Source organism: Fukomys damarensis, unplaced genomic scaffold (genome assembly GCF_012274545.1).
Source record: "Fukomys damarensis isolate Sample0158 unplaced genomic scaffold, DMR_v1.0_HiC HiC_scaffold_10, whole genome shotgun sequence".
NCBI classification, from domain to species: Eukaryota; Metazoa; Chordata; class Mammalia; order Rodentia; family Bathyergidae; genus Fukomys; species Fukomys damarensis.
Window position 1 is genome coordinate 30,804,589 of NW_022900922.1, and position 19,676 is coordinate 30,824,264.

At 35.6% G+C, this 19,676-nt stretch overlaps 1 protein-coding gene and 1 pseudogene across 1 annotated transcript in view; one reads left to right on the forward strand and one right to left on the reverse strand.

Annotated features, from left to right (window-relative positions):
• Ofcc1 (orofacial cleft 1 candidate 1) overlaps positions 1 to 19,676 on the forward strand; it is a 539,007-nt gene that overhangs the window by 353,425 nt on the left and 165,906 nt on the right. The gene's annotated exons all lie outside the window — the stretch shown is intronic.
• LOC117285483 lies at positions 19,145 to 19,231 on the reverse strand (annotated as a pseudogene).

The window sequence follows — 19,676 nt, forward strand, 5'->3', positions numbered from 1 at the left end:
ATATATGGAATTCCATTGGTATTAAGTGGGCTTTTCAGGATAAAAACAGGCCACCCAACCCTAGCTGGTATAAAAAAGTATTGTCACAGTTAAAACCAAGTACATGGAAATAAATAATGAAAGACATCTATTCATACTTAAATATGTTTGCCCATATCTGTGGTTCAACAAAGTTAATAAAACAGTGTGTCTTTAACTTTGCCCACACAAATTAGTCTTCTGTGAAGCTTTTAACAAATACTGATGTCTGGTCTCTGCCCAAGACTACAAGAGTCAAATTCTCTGGGTCAGGGCCTGTACATTAGTGCTCTTTAAAACCTCCTTCCAGAGATTCCAAGTTGAGAACCACTGATGTGAAGCTATTTATTGCTCCGATTTTCTTCCGTTTCTTGAAAGAGAGTATAATGATTTCCACTTCAGGGTATTCTTTCAGCTGTTTCATCTGGAAAAGTCCATATCTGTCACTAGCTTCAAACTTCTTCCTAGAGAGGACCTAGCCAGTAAGTACTTCCATGGATGTATCTCTCTTCTTGAACTATCCTGTACTTCTGGGTTATTATGTGTTCATTTGCGTGCTTCTCTGTCTAGATGACAAGCCTCAGATGGGCCAAGTTGATGTGGTCCACTCCTGTGCTTGGCACATAGCAATCACTTAGTAAGGATTTGTTGACCACACGAGTAAGAATATAATCATAAGTAAATTAATATATTTCATGCATTTTCCTGTTCCTGGTGCATAGAAATTGCTTAATAAAGGATTTGTTGAATAAATTAGTAAATTAATATATTCCTTAAGCAACTGTGAACTAGCAAACCCAAGAAATATATAATAATAATTTTCACTTGGCAATTACATTACTGTAGAAAGAATAGTTTTTCCATGGATGTAAAATGAGCATAGTAATAGCTGAATCTTCTACTTCCATGTTATAGGGAGAATCAGATAAGATAATAAATATTAAAGTGACTCATTCATCTTTCAATGTGGTTTGATTATATTGCATCACCTGAAAGTGTTTCCTGTTACAAAGCAGGAATCACAGGGACCTGCCCTCTTGCAAAACCTGAAGCTGCTCCTGAAGGTCTCACTTCTGTCTGCCCCCACTTCCATGCCCCATTTACTTGTCCCATTTCCCACAGGGAGACTTTGAACCCCAGGAGGGCAGGCATGTGTGTTTCCTTCGTAATGTGCCTCCAGCAGTACTCAGCACACCATAGGTTCTAGTCAGTTCTTGCTGAATGAATAAATGAATATGTCTTTCAGTGCCAATGGGTCTCACCACTCCTTTTTGTGGAAAGCAGTCAAGCAGGTGATATCTCTTTAATTCTTTAAAATTATATTTAGAAAAATTGACTTTGAAAAGTAGATAGTACCGTAAAATTTATCATATGTAAGGATTTGTGTAACCACCATAATAATGATAATAAAGAATCTCCTTTGTCCTATGTTTTGTAAGTACATCCTTTTCTTCCTGTACTCCATCTGTTTATTATCTTTATAGTTCTGTCTTTTCCGAATATTAATAGAGTTTGTAACTTTTGATTGCAGGTGACTTCTTTTTTATTAATTATATTGGTACATTTTAGGTATACAATATAATGACTTTCATCATTGGAATTTTGTACCTTTACATAATATATCTTGGTTCTTATTTTTTTCCCCATTCCTCTGCCCTTGCTTCAACTCCTCCACTCCTCCCTATTTTTAAAGACTTTCTTTCCATTTTTTCCTTTTCTCATAAGAATTCTATTCCCCTCTTTCCTTTCCCCAACCCCTCCCATTTCCCCTTTTCCTTTGGACCTTTTCTTCCTATTTCACATTACCCGTTATACCTTTTGATCCTTATTTACACTTTCGGTTTCTCACACCAGAGAAACTATTTGGAATTTACACATCTGTCCTGTTTATTTCACATAACAGTATCACTTCAATGTGCATCAATTTAGCTATAAATGTCTCTAATTTCTAAGTCTTTATGGCTTAGTAGTACTCCATTTTATTAAAATACCCCACATTTTCTTTATCTCATCTCCAGTTGATGGGCAGTTAGGCTGTTTCTGAATTTGCCGCTATGAACATGGGTGTGCAAATATCGCTGTAGTGTGATTCTTTTAATTCTTTTTGGAAGATACCAGTAGGGGAATAGCTGGGTCCAATGGGACCTCTAGTCCTAGTTCTTTGAGGAATCTGTACATTGATTTCCAGTGTTTGCACCAGTCTACGTTCCATTGCAGGTGACTTCTTTCAGTCAATGTAAGGCCTTCTAATGTCATGTCTTTGATCTCTGCCCAATTTCATTTCACAAAACTTCTGTTTTCTTCTGAAAGTCTTATATTTTATATTTAGATTGATCCATTCTGAGTGAAGTTTGAATAAGGTTGGCTTTTGAATAGGTATGAAGTTTAGGTTAACATTCTTGGGTTTTATTTTTGCATATGAATATTCACTTGTTCCAACATAATTTGTTGACTGCATTATTCTTTCATGATTGAATTACCGTTGCATTTTTGTCAAAAATAAATTGACCAACTTTCAGAATACAGGAATCCGTTTCCTCAGCTTCCCTATTCCATCCTAGTGCCTTATTTCTCAGGGACTTGAGCACCTGTGGCCACACTGGTAGCCCAGACTCTGCATCACATCCCCTAAAGTCTTTAGTCCACCATTTTCACACAGGTAAGGTAAAGAAAGTAAGTTTTTCTTATATATCAATCAGGCTCTTCTTTCTCTCCTTCCCTCCCTCCTTCTCTTTCTTATTTTTTCTCTCCCTCTCTCTCTCTCTGTTTAGTTAATACTTCATCACTTGATCATTCTGAAAGTTCCATGAAGTGTGGTAATACAAAATAATCCATAAAACTTTGCTTTTGTAGTTGGAGCTGAATTTGTAGACAGATTGTCCCAAAATAATTTCATATTATGGATTGCACGGATCCCTTTCAGATAGCTTTTAAGGAGCCAGTACTTCTATAAAATATATCCAAGAGTTTAAGAATTTGGAATGACTGCTTCAGAATCTATATTTTGTAAAAGTTTGAGGCAAATTTTAGACTTTATGGTGTTCTCTCAAATCTTTTGATTTTAAAACAGCACAAGTGGATCTGAGTCCTTCATCTGAGTAGGAAATTGAGCCTCAGGGAACCACAGTATGTTTCAAAGTGATTAATCTGCATAAAAAGCTAATTACCTGCATTTAAAATGCCTTTATTTAAGATATGGAAATGTATCAAAATATTTTAAATCACAGAAAAGCTTTGAAATATTTGAAAGCAATTGCAGTCTTTTTATAGTCATCAGTTGGTCCTCCCATCCTACCTTCCCTCTCTTCCTTACCCCTCTCCCTTTTCCTTTTCCTTTTCTTTAGATCAATGAAGTTGTCACCTTGTAACTATTTACAAACTGAATAAGACTTCCAATAGCTACAACAATGAACTTCTCAAATTGGAGCTTAGCTGGGAAAATTCCACACAGATGTTAATTGGAGGTGCAAGAAGTATTTTACCATAAATGGTTTCTTTTTTTTTTTTTTTTTTAAATTACTGCAATTTGTTTTCATCTTTGGCTTGTTTTGTGAGGTTTTTCAGTACCCATCAAAGTTAACTACACTTTTTTTTTTGTTTGATCTATTTCCATCTCAAAGCCATTTTTGAAAACTGCTGGAATTAAAAAAGCTTTAAACAGTCATGCAGGTCTTTAATTGTAAATGAGTTCTGACAGGACTAGGCTGCAGAGTGCTGCGTGGGTCCAAAGTGATGGTAGCTGACAGCCCCTCATGCTCCAGGAGCAAGGGAACATGTGGAAAGAATTGTTCTTTCCCATTTCACAGCTTGTCATTTCCTCCCCAGGGCAGCCTCTGACCCCTCAGAGAGATACTGACACCCGTGAAGGAAGTGTTCCCACTGATATAACGGAAGTGGAGAGCAGTTTAACAACAGGACAGCAGGAGGAGGCTGTGTCAAAGAGAGCTAGGGCACAGAGAAGAGAGATGGGTTTAACATGTTTCCAGCAGGTTCAGATCTTTGCTGCATTTTTACCTTTCCTGAGTGAAAACTGCAAAATTGTTGATTTGGAAGGGTTTAAAACATGGGGGTTTTGAGACTATCTTTTAAATTTTCTATTTCTTAAGTGAAAGTGGAGATAAAAATGAATGTGTTGTAAATAAGGAGGGGGAGTTACAAAGGAGGGGAGGATATGGGGAAAAACCAAGAATCTAGATATATCATACAATATCATTCATATAGGTACAAATAAATTCCCTATGATGAATGCTATCATTATGTATATTTAAAATGTACAAGTAAAATTAATTAAAAAATGAATCTGTCTATGTAAATGACTAAAATAAAGGCTGAAGGAAAAGGTACAAATGTATGTTTGCCCTGCTATTCCAGCATGTTGGTGTATGAAGTGTGTTTCTAATTACAGAGTGTGTGGGGATTAGCTCAGCAACATCAGATTACAGCTCATATTTTCAAGACCTGTGAGACCCTAACCATTTTATTTGGTTTTATATATTCGTCACAGTGAACTTTCCCTGTATGTTGTGTTATCAAACAGTGCAGTAAAGAAACCTCAGTGGGGACTGGGCTGTATTATTTTACCTGCTTTGCCATTCTTTTCATCACATCAACACAGATAATTCTGAAACTCCTCACATTATCAGTATAGTCAGAATAATTCATGAAGTCATGTTTGCAAGTGTAGCCAGCCGTTACCTAATGACAGGAATACTTACTAAGAAGCACACTGCTTAACAATTTTGTCAATGAGCAGGCTTCGTGGAGTGTGCTACACAGATCTAAGTGGTGTGGCCTGCTCACCCCTTGGCTGCATGCAGTAGCTGTTGTTGGAAGTGAGTGTGTGCAGTGCATGACTCTACTTCTGATTTGTATGCTTTGGGCAGTTTTCTGAGATAACGTCCTGGTATGTTGAATCTGCCATCTAGCCCAGGGTGGCCTCAGACGCTCACACTTCCTGCTTCCACCTCCTTAATGCTGAGATCACAGCCCCACCCCCAACTATGACTCCTTCTTTCTGAAACATTCAGAAACCTTGTTCAGGATATACATTTTTCTGGATGTACTGCTTAAAGAAGGGACAACAAAGGCTTACACTCTCCAGCCTCACCCCCTCAACTTCATTTTGTATGTGTATGTGTGTGTGTGTGTGTGTGTGTGTGTGTGTGTTTGTTCCTTAGTATCCTGTTGAATGTCTTAAAAAACATCAGTGCATCATGTGTGTTCAGTGTACTATTCATGAAAACACTCCTGTTTGTCTTGGGCTGATCTGTCTCACTTAGTCTTTGGATACTCGGTGCCTCTCAATTAGACGAATATTCTTGCAAAATGATAGTGATGGTATGGAACTGGACACTGATGAGTCGTATTACAGTTTGTGACTAAAGATGGGCTGCTGTGATTGACCTAACAGGTTAAGAAAGGGAGAGCACCCCTAAAGAGCATAGCTCAGAGGTTAGACGGGAGGAGTTACCGTGGAGCTATTTCAAGGAACACTTATCTTGAGCTTCACTTTTCAATTCGATCATTCCCAGAAGTACTGACAGCTAAATACACAATTTGGATAAGCTGGAAATAAGGAGCTGCAGGGGAAAATATACTTTGAATATTTTTACTAACATGAATTATGATGAAAGAAACCATGACTGTCTTGTGAGAATATGCTCACCAAGTACCAGTCTTTCTCAACTTGGCTTTACAGTTGCTCCAGTTTATTAGTCTTGGTTTTTACTATTGGGTCTTTTTGCAAGTCCATAGCATGATACATCGTTCATTCAGTGTCATCGTCGCCAAAATGAGGGGATGGAAAATGAATAGTAGTGTGAAATGTTACTCGAATAAAAGGGCTCATTAACTCTTTCTTAGCATGAAGCTACCTTTGAATACCTGAGAGCTAGTATGGATTGAGTTCTCCCTCTTAAATTTTCTAACGTAAAAGCATGCTATTGACTTGGTTCAATGTGAAAATAACTGAAATAAAAATGTATCAGCTCTCTGGGAGGTTGAGGCAGGAGGATTGCAAGTTCACGGCCATCCTGGGCAACTTAGTCACTTAGTGAGTTCCTGCCTCAAAAATTAAAAAATAATAATAATAAAAGGACCAGGGATGTAGACCAGTATGAAGGTCCAGGGTTCAGTACCTAGAACTACAAAAAAGTCGACATAAAGTGACACTATTTTTATCCATAGTGATCCACTCAACACTTTTTTTTTTAATCCATAGTGAGAGTGATCCACGCAATCTAGTTAGGTTAACTACACAGAGGAGCAGAAAGGACATACAAAGTGTGAAAACGGTATAAATGGTTACATTTGGCATTATTGGCATCAGGTGGAGAAATTAGTCTTTCTTAAAATTATAATCATTTTATAAATCAATCTATTCTTGAATGCTGACCCCTGGCAGTAGTGCAGGGAAGGCATTCACTGACACTTGGCAGGTGGTCTTTCAATATTTCATGTTACTCGAAAGCAAAAGGTTTGACCTATCTTTATCTATCAGGCCATAGCTAATTTTTATTTTCTTTTTTGGGTTTTGTTTTTTTTTTTGGTCCTGGGGATCGAACTTGGGTCCTTGCGCTTGCAAGGCAGGCCACCGAACTGCTGAGCTAAATCCCCGGCCCCTATAGCTAATTTTTAAAGATTATTTGCTATAACTTGATAAATAAGCATTGGACCCTAAGTATTTCATAAGAATCAAGTATTTACATTTTAATAAACTTGAAATTTTAGTAAAAACTATTTGGAAGTGTATCTTTTGTGCTCAGAAATAAGCATTTCTGAGGCATAACACTAAACAGTAATAACAATTACTAAAGATATCAGTAATTTCTGTAATATATTCGAAGAATACAGGTAAAGTGAAGCATAGTATAAAACCCTAAAGCATGAAGATTTCTCCTTTCATTTCATTTAGCCTCTATCTCCAAATAGATTCTTATTAGTTTCTCTGTGATTAGGCAGGCATGTTATCTTTATTAGCAAGGGCATTGTCAGCAGCTTTAAAATTAATCACACACACACACACATGTGCACACACACACAATTGCTAAGTCCACATGTTTAAAATGTATAAGTGCAACATTGTAAAACACTGCAAGCTTTCTTCTTGAACCACAATTAATAGTATCCCCTTATCCCTCTGCCTAGGCTTTAAACAAAAACATCTTTTTTTTTACTTTCCATTTTCAGACTTGCACACATCTGTTATCCTGTATGTACTAGTTTACATGAAATAAAAGTTTTACTTGAGTATGGTAAACCTCTTGTCAGGGAGACCAGGAATTCATGATCTTCATACTCTTATAATGCATACCATGTCAGATAAAAATCAATATTTGCTGAATATATAGTTTGCAAATATTTTCCCCTTGCATTCTGTTAGCTTCCTTCTTATCTTCTTGGAGTCTTTCCCAGAACAATGATGATTGCTTTTCCTAATTTATCAATTTCTCCTTTTATGGATCACACTTTGGGTTTCATATATAAGCACTTTTTAATTAGTTCTGGATCCTAGAGACGTTCTCCTGTTTTCTTCCTAAAAGTGAATACATTTTGAGGTTTTTTTTAAATATAAAACTTAGATTGACAATTTTCCTTAATAATATCTAATTGCTCAACACCAATTATTGATGAGGCTACCTTTCCTCCTTTGAATTACCTCTGCACTTTTCTTAAAAATCAGTACTTGGGCATATTTTTGAGGACTGACTTCTGTCTTTTCTATTCTCATACTTATTTCTCTCTGTTTTGATAAGGATTCATGACAGTGTGTCTTTTATTGTAATGAATGTTTGGAATTTAAATATTAATATATTTTATACTGATTTTATTCTTGATATTGGTGAGTTGTATCTTCTCTCTTTTTATCAGGCTTACTAGAAGCTTGCCACTTTGATTTTTTTAATGAAGCAGTTTTGTTTTATTTATTTTCTCTATTCTGTTTTTAATTTCATTGATTTATATTCTTATGATTATTTTTTCCCTTTTACTTATTTTAGATTTATTTTCATGGTTTTCTAGGTTCATAAGGTGAGAACATAAATTACTGGTTTTCTTCATTTCTGATGTAAACAATTATTGCTATCAATTTTCTGCTCAGCCCTGGTTTAGCTGCATATCATTAATGTTAATGTGTTTTCATTTCCTTTGAGTTTCTCTTTAACTTATGGATGACTTAGAAGTACATTGTTTAATTTTCAACAATTTAAAAGCATTCCACTTGTGTTTTTGTTAATGATTGCCAGTTCTATTTCATTATGGTTTCAGAACATATTCTGTATGGTTTCAGATCCTTTAAATTTGATGATTTTTGTGCTGCCCAGGACATATTTGTGAGTAATCTGTGAGCACTTGAAAAACGTATGTATTGAGCTGTCGTTCGATGAATGCTTTACATATGTGTGTACATATCTGTAGTGTGTGTGTGTACTAAATTTTGCTTTTGGATTGTGTTGTTCAAATCGTCTATATCTTTGCTGATTTTTTGTTCAGTAGTTTGATGATCGTTTATTGAGAAAAGAGTGTTGAAATACTTAATTCTGACTGGGGTTTCTCTGTTTCCCTTTTGGCTCTATCAGTTTATCAATTTACGCTTTGCTCTTTCAGGGCTCTTTTTTTTCTGTGTCAGTATTTAAGATTGTTATGTCTTACTGGCGGCTTAATAATTAAATCATTATATAATATTCTCTATATGTGTTTCTCTGAGGTCTGTTTTATCTATTACTACAGCCATTGCTGTTTTTAAAAAATTATGGTTTACATAGTATTTCTTTTTTGATTTTCACTTTCAATTTATGTATACCATTGGATTTGAAATAGATTTTTTATAAATAATACATAATTAGGCAATTTTAAAAAGTTATTTTGCCAATATTTCCCTACTATTTGGAATAGTTATGCTACTTACATTGAAGGTAATTATTGATATGGTAGGGAATGTTTGACATTTTAATATTTGTTTTCTCATCTTTTCACTTTTTATTCTTCTTTTCCACATGTCTTCCTGGGCATTACTTGAACAATTTCAGGATCTCACCTTTTTTTTTTCCCTTCCCTTTTGTGGCAGGGTCTCCCTTTGTAGTTCAGGTTGGCCCTGAACTCAACTGTGTAGCCCAGGCTAGCCTTGAATTCATGGTGCTCTTCCTGCCTCAGCCTCCTGAGTGCTGGGACTACAGGCATGCACCAACACATAAGATACCATCTTGATTATAGTTTTAGAATATATATAAGTGATTTTCTTAGTGGTTGCTCTCCATATAAAACTACAGTCATGTGCCAGGTTATAATATGCTGACTAAGACCACATAAATGATGATACCATAAGAATATATTGCTTAATGGTGTTGCAGCCAATTTTGTTTGTGTTAAGTATATTCTGTGGCATTTACAAAGTGACAAAATCACCTACGAACTCACTTTTCATGTATGACATCACAATGTCCTACTGTCAGCATTTTATCTCTTCAGTCGTGGACACCTGGTTGACCCCATTTTAAATATAATATTCTTGAAGAAGACATTTTTTACAATCATCAAGTATGATTATAAAACTCATGAAAAGGCCGGCATGGTAGCACACACCTGTAATCCTAGCACTCGGGAGGCTGAAACAAGAGGATCTCTGTGAGTTCGAGACCAGCCTGGGCTACATAGTGAGCTCCAGGTCAGTCTCAACTACATAGTGAGACCCTGTCTCAAACAACCAAACAAAAAAACAACAACAAAACTCATGAAAGGATAGTGTATAATATATACTAATGTTTCATACTCTTTGTTTTTCTTTTTTTCCTTCATATGTCCCAGGATTCCTTCACTTACTATTTCCTTTCTGTTTGAGTAATTTCCTGTGGCCATTCTGCAAGGGTAGTTCTGCTAGTGACAATTTTGCTTTCAGTTTTCTTTTACCTGAGAACATACTTTTCCCTCCATCAGATATAGAGTTTGTGTTTGACGGGTTTTTATTTTTCCTTCGGCACTTGAAAGAAATGGATCATGATTCAACTTGTGTTTCTGGGGGTTCTCATTGGGATTCTTCTGGAGATATCTGAGGAAACAGATCAGTCCTACAGGTGGGATTGCCCCTTGCCTTTGGGTGGAGGAAGGCAGTCTGGTCTCAGGATGTTCAGTTGTGCTGGGTCAGGCAGTTACATTGTGATTCCCTTGCATGTGCCACTTGGTCTCTTTGTGGGAGGAGACAGCAGGGCAGCAGGACAGGAGAGTGCGGCTCACCTGCTGACTCACCTGGTACTGTCACTTCAGCTCCCTTAAGGGAGCTTCAGGAGAGTCAAGAGGTGCAAATCTGAGTGGTCTCTCCTGCTGGGTCCTAAGAGGCTCCACCCCATGTGGTTGCTGTAGGCTGGGGTTTCCAGTCAGTGCCTATACCTTCGTGGTTTTCAGTGGTCTCCTTTGACTGACTCTTATGCCATCTCCAGAGTGTATGGCTGTACTGCATGGGAAGGACAAGACAGAAATGAGTTTACAGCACTATTTTTTTCCTGCATGGAACTCCTCCTGCTGTTTTGTTCATTTACTTGTATTTTGTGCTTATTTGGGGCCCTATGGTATTTAAAGAGATTTTTAGCATTTCACTTAGGGCTTGAGGAATATGGAATTAAAAAAATGTTTGTGGTACAGTAAAAACAACATAAAATTTATTATTTTAACTATGTCTAAGTGTGAAGTTCAGTGATTAGGTACATTCACATTGCTATGTGATCATCACCACTATTCATCCCAGAACCTTTTCATCTTGCAAAATGAAACACTAACACATTAAATAATTTCCCACATCCCTCTTTCCAGCCCATAATAACCTCTATCCTGCTTTCTGTCTCTGGATTTGTTTACTGTAGACATTTAATTTAAGGAGAATTATATAGTTTTTAACTCATTTTGCTTACTGTAATGTCTTTGAGGAAGAAGGTAAATTTTAACTGGTAGATTTGTTTATATGCTAAAGTTTTACAGCAACTTTTATAAAATGATTTGAACTTGGTAGCCAATTTGAGATTTTGAAAGCTGTAAAGCATGGTATATGTACTATGAATTCAACAGTGTTAGCTGTTAGTATTATTTTCTGCAGGGTTTTAGTATTTATTTACTTTTTCCTTATAGCACAGACAGCTAAAAGTCTGCAGTTAGATTGCTGAGTCACAGTTGTGTGTGTGTGTGTGTGTGTGTGTGTGTATCTGCCATATAGTTTCACTTTAAGTTAATCATCCTGCAGCCCTAATTGCTGTCTAACTACTGAGAATGTGCAACAAAAGATCACAGAATGAACTACAGCAACCACAGATGTAGTGGGAAATAGATACTGGGTATGGAAGTCAGAAGGCCTTAATTTCAGATCTCGGCTCTATATATAGTGTGCTTTGTGAAGTTCCTTAATTTTTGTTTCTTCATCTACAATTGGGAGATAACAGACCCTACTTGAATATTAGTATACAACAGATGCTCAGGAAGTCACCTCTGTATTATTAAGTTGATTTCCATAACATAGTTATGTCTGCACCCCACTTAATTGTGATATTGGGCAACAACTTCCTCTATCCCTCTCTGTTATCTTCTCTTAGCAATAGGGACTCACTCATGAATAAAATCGTTTATTATTATAACTTTGGATATTCTAAATTCAATGGAAGTGTTAATTGATGATAACCAGGGTAAGCTTATGAGTAGCATATTAAAATTTCTGGATTCTTTCATTGTGCTTAAGATGAAAAGTTTAATATCTTTAAGAATAAAAGAAAAAAGAAATTGATTTTATAAGAAAATAGAATCTTCACATGTATAACATAAATGGTGATGTTTAAAGATGGTTCTTAAGAAAAACAGTATATTTCTGTTCTTACATTACAGTAACATTTATTAGGCAAGGCATGAATGTGTGAATCTAGTTTTTCATCTTATAAATTTGAAATATTCAAAGAAGATGGTAAAAGTATTTACCATTCTGTACTGTCCATAAAATTAATCAAAATAACTTGAATAAAATAAAATATGCAAATGTTTTTGCAATCTAAAAATACTATATAATGTATTATTCTCTATCACCTAAGTGCTGATACTCATAAGTGATACACAAGTGTTTGTGTTTTGAAAACCCAGATGGAAATGTTGTGGCTTAGTGGTTTAGACCTATTGGATGTAGGAATGACTTGTTTGCAATACTGCTGCTAATTATATGAAAGTATCTCCAACCATCTTAAACAATTAATCTTTTTAACATTTATAGGAAACCAATTGTTGTCACTTACATTGAGAATGTCCCCCAGAAGCTACATGCACTCCTGGGACTCATGGGTGGGGCTTTGAAGAGTACTGGACAGTGAGGGAACTGTAGCTGCCTTCACGGGAGGTCGGCCTGGTCTGGAGAGGCCTGTTGCTGCAGGACTTAATCTGCAAAGGTGCCTCTCCCTCATCAGCTCCTCCTGTCATGCTCTGCTTTCTGATGGCCATGCCTTGCGCAGATTTCCTCCACCCAGACCCTTCCGTCATGTAATTTCAGAGCCTGTCAAACGTGAGCTGAAATTTCTGAAATGTGAGCCGAAAGAAACCTTACTTCTTTTCAGATGTGGGTGTCAAGTATTGTGTTTCAGCAATGAGGAAAATGACGAAGACGCATGTTAATAAAGTATTAAATACAATCTACCTTTTATAAGGTTGGCGGGGCTTATTCTTCAATTTTATCATACTTTATGAACAGTTAAATCTTTTGGAGATAAATTTTTTCATTTGTTTTTCCTCTGAAGGTAGGATAAATTTTGTATCTTGTTGTGACAAACATTCATCTTTTTCATTTGCAAGATCCATGAAGTTACTATTTATAGGATCAAATTGCATCAGTAGCTCAGAACACTGTCAAATTACTTTCTGCATTCATGCAATTTTTAGTTTATTCACTGCTGATATTTTCAGTTATATGTTTGATTATTGGTTTTGAATGTAGTCAAGCCGTTTCTGTTTTCTTAGTTTGAATGTAGACATAAAAACAGCACATTTCAAAAATTTCCAATAACTATTTCTGATACAGATATACACATTTGTGCAAGGATTTTGGCCTGTAATTGCAGACATGGTTATTGCAGCCTGTTATGGAGAATTTGTAGTTTGGTGCTTATTTTGGCCTTTAAACTGTTCATTTGTGCTGTGAACTAGATTATGTCCTTCTAACCGTCAGTTAGCTGAATGCATTTCAAGTCAATTTACTAAAATAGTCACTGTTAAGCGGTATATTTGGACAGAGTTGACACCTTTGACATTTTCTAAAATGGCAAAAAAAAAAAACCCAACCCTTGTATTTAAGGGTATGATTTATGAATGTCATGTTCCTCCAGAACTTCCACTGGGCTATGATTTCTAGTTTGGCTGCTAAAACTTCACAAACTGCTGAAAGCACAACTAGTCAATGCTGTATGACCACAAATTTCACCAACAGACTCACAAACACACGAAAACATAGTATTGATTCTAAAATGATGGCCTTCTTGTTGCTTCTTAGAATTGCCTTGTCTCACAACAGTAGAACAAGGACAGTCATAGTAGAAGCAGCAAGAGTAAGGAAGAAGAAAGAAGATTGAAAGATGGAGCTACCTCTATGAGATGTACAGTCTTTGGTATAAATAGGAAAAGCAACTGGCAATGATTAAAAAGTATTTTAATCCTTAGTTGTCTCCTAGATTACTGGCCTCTATTAAAAACTTCTTAAAATAATAGATAGGTTTAATTCCTCGAGCAAAAGAAAAATTATGTCATCTTAAAGATTTTCCATATTATTATATAGATGTGACTTCACTGGGTGGGAGAATGGAGCAAAATCTCGTATATTGCAAGTTTTAAATGTACCAGGCTAAGATTTACTTAATTGGAACCTCCAGGCAATAAAGGAGCCCTTTTAAAAATTCTGTGATTCTTAATATGCTAAATAATGCAAAGCTTCGACTCTTCAAGCATGAGACACACATCTGGCAGCTTAACATTTAAATTACAGGGGGGTGGGGGGTGAACGGCCTCACTCCAGTAGTAATTTTCTCAAAGGAAAGAATAGGAAATGTATCACAACTAAATTTAATTTTTTTATGTTCCCATCTTGCCTAATTGCAGGCATTTTTCCTAGGTTCTTGGTAGTTATATTTTTTACACACATTTTCTGTACATTTTATTAATCTTTAATTTGAGATGTTTCTCACTGTTAGAGCTCTTGAGAAAATGTGGTATATTTTACTCAGCAAATTGCTTTGAAAAATCTATCTGATCTCAAGTAATAAAAACAATGGGATAGAAAATAAACAGAAAATGAAATTTCAGAGACCCATAAAAATATTACTGACAAAAAAGACAACATTTTTCAGTTGACTCTACTTCTAAGCTTTAATTTTTTTTGGTATTAATGTTTTCTCAGTTTTGTCATTTTCTGACTGTTTTTCATGCAAAAGTTATTATAAGCACCATTCTTTCTTGTATTTCTCCAAAGGACAGTGTCAGATCCTTGATTAATTTTGCAAAGGTCATTTGGAGAAAACCATTAAAAATATGCCAAGTAACAAAAGATTAACAAAATGCAGGGAAAATACACTTTTATAAACATAAGCTTATATATAGAGATAGCAAAGTGTAACATTATACAATTTTGACAACTGTTTTCCTTGTGTACTTCATGTATTATTTAAAATATTACTGTTTCATTTATTCTTTTCTGGGTGATACTGCTGATATACTCCAAAGACATGAGCAAGTTACTATCATTTATAAACATGTTTTTCTTTTTCTCAATATCAGAAAATCTGATAGCTTAATAAAATAGCTGTGATTCCATAAAATAAAATGTACTTTCAAAACAATTACACTACACTTTTATTGCCAACACATAACGTGGGGGATAGTTGGCCCATAACAAATTCATATATTCATTACAACTTTTTAATTAAAAACTTAAACAATATTGCCACTTCTACTATTAACTGTAGTGAGATAGCTGGTGCTGTACTAGCTCTTCTGCTACACTCAACCATTAAACTAGATAAAATAAATGAAGAAGCTGTTCTGAGGCACTAGCATCAAGACGCATAAAAACTATGTGACTCTTAAGAGAAATGGAGGCACGAACTCTAAGGTGAGCAGTGGCTGTCTACCTGGAAACGGTGTTTGAATTGTGGAGCAGTGAAGTGGCGTCCAAGAAGAGTAAGTGCCACTGAGCTGAAAAGACAGCATTAGCATCCGGGGCACTGATGCATCTGGAATCTGCCGAATAGAACAAAAAGCGGAGAGAGGTCATATAAAGACTTTCCATGAGTCCTTGACTGAGTGTTGCCTTGTAGCTAACTGTAGCAGAACTTCCTGAGCTTCTGCTAAGTGATGACTTCCGATTGACCATTGTGGAACACAAGTACAGTTCAAGCCCAGCCAGGGTTGGTTGCTCCTATCTCAATTATCAGTTTGAACAGAAAATTGAGGCATCAAGACTTTGCTCATTAGGAATAAAGACCACACTCTGGAGAGGCTTACCCTAAACCTGCCCGAAGAAACTCCAAAACAAGCCTAGGTAAAATAATTAGAGGAGTTGGACTTTTGAGGTTGGGTTCTGTCAAGGTAAAGCAGCTTGTAGATTGTGTCCTCACAAATCTACTGTAACAAAAGCCTACCTAAATTTAAATAAGTAAGCATGTGAAGCCAGTAAGCATGTGACAAAAAATCAACTCTTTTCAGAAGAAGAAAATAGAATCCAGAGCCTTCTACAATGTCCATTATACAGTTTACAATTAATAGGCAAGAAAACAGGAAAATATAGACTATATTTATAAGAAAAGAAAAAAGTGTGTAAAATAACTCCAAGAAGATTCAGATCTTAAATTTATCAAGGAGAATTATTTTAAACATTTAGTATAAATACAGTCACAAATTTAAAGAAAATACTTTCAACCAAAGGAAAATATGATCTTCATTAAGTGAATAGTTAGGGCATCCCAGCAGAGATATTAAAATTATGAAAAGCAAGTTATCAAATACAGAACTGAAAATCCAAGAATTAAGTGAGAAATTCATTGGATAGGGCCAATAGTTAATTAGAATGATAGACGGTGTGAACAGTGAACTTGAAGACAGACCAATAGAAATTAACCAATCTCAAGTAAATGAAAAGATGGAAAAGAGTGGAGAGTCAGAGCTTCGTGAGGCAGCGTCAGATGCTTGACGTGCATAATGGGAAATGTAGAAGAAGAGTCAGATGGAGGAACATATATGCTATGTTTAAAAAGTAATTACTGAAAGTTTGCCAAATTGTTTGAGTTAGTTTTTATTTTTTATAAAACCATGAAACAAAATTTAATAATGAAATAATAAGAGAATAGCAATAGTTAATTCACTGCAGCAGATATGTCCATCAACAGATGAACGGATAAGAAAATGTGGTATTTATATACAATGGAGTACTACACTGCCATAAAGATCGATCAGCTCAAGGCATTCATAGGTAAATGAATGCAACTTGAGAACACAATATTAAGTGAAATAAGTCAGACACGCAGGCTTAAGATATTATACACACGTTTAAATATTGCATGGCTTCTCTTTTATGCGAGAGGGAGAGAGAGGGAGAGAGGGAACTCTCAAAATGAAAGGGATATGTAGGAAGTAGGAAATACTTCTCCAAATTACTTGTTTTGTTGTTTCAAAAATATTTTAATATATATATACTAAATTGTTTCATTTATACTACAGATTATCTTAGTTTTACTGAAAAGAAAGCTTTGTGTCATTTGTTTCTTCTTTTTAAGAATCTTTTTGATTGATGTCTTGTACACTGAGTAGCCACTTGGAAGGTAATGACTTATAGTTTAACTATCTCCATTGAACCTGAGTGGAATAAATACAAAGGGCACCAGGTGTGGGCATATTATAGTCCAAATGCTGAACATGCAGCTAATGTGAAATCGCAAGATGAACAAAACAAAACAAAAGGACAATGAAACCGTGCTGTAAAATGGATGACATGATCAGAAACACAAAGATCAGGAGTCAATGTCGTGATGCATTTGATAAGATGAAAAATGTCAAGTGAGAATTCTGTATCTAGAAGAAATATTCTACAAATATTGAAGATAATATTATCAAATGAAAGAATACCGATTTTTCCCCCACCATACTGGCACTATAAAAAGTTAAAGAACATTCATTAATCTGAAGGAAAATGTTACAAGATTTTCTGTACAGGGGATGGATAAAAGCCAAGATTGAGAAATATATGTATGTAAATAAAACTCTATTCTTAAAATACTTTGATTATTTATGGTTTACTGTTTAAATAAAATGGCATTATAAGGGATGATTATTAATCTTGTACAGATAAAAGACATTACAGTCACAGCTCAAAGAATGAGGGGATGGGAACTGAAAGGTTGTTACATTTGTAAAACAATTGTGATTGTCAGGTACTAAGTGTGAATTTCTGTAACATTTACTCTACATAGGCTTAAATAATTTTAGAGTAGAAAACAGTATGAACCTAAAAATAACAAGTGAAATAAGATAAAATGATAAAACCAAATGTGAGTAACCCAAATGAAGGCAAGAAAGACTCCACAAAAGAAAAAAGAAGCCAAAAGTTATAAAACAAAAGTGAATAGTAAAGAGGTAGAAAAACTTAACCATATAAATAATTATGTAAATTTTCTCCAGACTAAATAATTTAATTAAAAAACAGAGGCTGCCTGCCTGGATGAAAAACAGATATTAATACATATATATATGTATTATATATTATATAGTCATATATATGTATTATATATTATATATATTATATATGTATTTTATATATTATATCTATATCTATATCTATATATTATATATATAGAAAGGACAGAAAAATATACACCATGGAAACATTACACATTTAAAAGCTAGTATACCTACATGAATACCTAAATTAGAAATCTGAGTGTAATCTGAGCTTTATCTTTAAGATAAAGCCTGAGGGGTGCTTAATTAAGAAGATAAAAGAATCTCAAATATGCACTGAATGGCAGGTTAAAAATTCATGAAACAAAACTGACCAACAAATGAGAAAATGACTTGGAGGACACTTCCATACATTATTGGTTGGAGTATAAAATAGTGCTATCATGTTTATAATTAAATAAATGCAAGTCAAGTGGCCTGCCAATACTACTCTAGTCTGTTTGCTCCAGAGATGTGAAAACATACATTATTAAGAAAGACTAGGATGTGGATTTCTATAGAAGCATTACAATCATAACTAATAAAGAACTCAAGTGTTTAACTATGAATCAATTGATAAAATGCACTGTACACAATAAGAAATGCTACACAACATAAAAGAGTAATAAAATTGCTGGCCAAACAATAAACAGATGATTCTCAAAACATTATTCTTGGTGGAAAAAAATCAGAAATAATGCAACAAATTCTACATTATTCTTAAGTACTACTTGTAACTGAATTCTGACTTACTCCAGGAAAAATCAGATCATTGTTTGCTATGAGTGTGTGTGTGTGTGTGTGTGTGTATACGAGCATGCACATGGGGGTGGAGAGCGTAGGGGCCAGGGAAAGGTTAGGCAAGAAATAGTTTGTCTGATTATAAAATGTTCCATATTTACTTGTGGGGAAGTTATATAGTAGCATACATTTGTCAAAACTCTTTGAACTATGTAAGGGCTGGGGATTTAGCTCAGCAGTTTGGTGGCCTGCCTTGCAAGCGCAAGGACCCGAGTTCAATCCCCGGTACCAAAAAAAAAAAAAACCAAAAAACAAAAAACCCAAAACCTCTTTGAACTATGTATATAATATGTGTAGATTTTATTGTATATAAATTATAGCTTGTTACGATCTAGATCTGTGATGTCCCCACAAAGTGTTACATATTCATAAGTTCAGTAGCTGAGTTTGATGTTAGGAGGTGAATCCTGGCTGGAAGTGGATCACTGGAGCATGCTTTGGATGTGTGTCTCTCCCTCTCTGGCTCTTCCATTCTGTGTGCTTCCTGGCCATCAGCACATGAGCAGATTTCCATCACTCAGGTCCTTCTACCATACCATTTCTGCCATGGAGCAAAGTAACCAAGGACTGTTACCATGAGCCCAACCTCTCGCTCTTTAAGTTGTAGGTGCTGGGTATTTTGTCCCAGCTAAAAAAAAGTGATTAAGACAAATTTTGCTAGCAGATACTACACTTGATCTTAGCCGAAAGGCCGAGAAGCGATTTGGTAGCAGAGAAGTGGGTCATTGCCATGAGTGTACTTGAGCGTATGGTTCAGATTTATACAGGAGCTCACCAATGAGTTTTCCTTGAGTCTCTGGGAGGCAAGGGGAATGTTTGGATTTGATTTTGTGATGTCCCTGGGAAGCCACATGTGTCTGGGAAATGACTGGACTATAAGGGTGCTAGGCCCATGAGTGGGAATCCACTGATTATCCCATAGTTAAATGTGTTTTTAGGAGGTGAGGTCTAATCCAAAAAGGCAAGTCACTGAGTGGGTGACCTGAAAGGGTCCATCTCCTTCCCTGGCTCCTCCCTTCACTCTCTGCTTTCTGTCCACCATGATGTGAGCACCTTTCCTTCACCAGGTCCTTCCACCAAGGGCTGTGACTGTGATCCATAATAAACCTCTCCTCCTTTTAGTTGCTGGTGTTGGTTATCATGAAAGA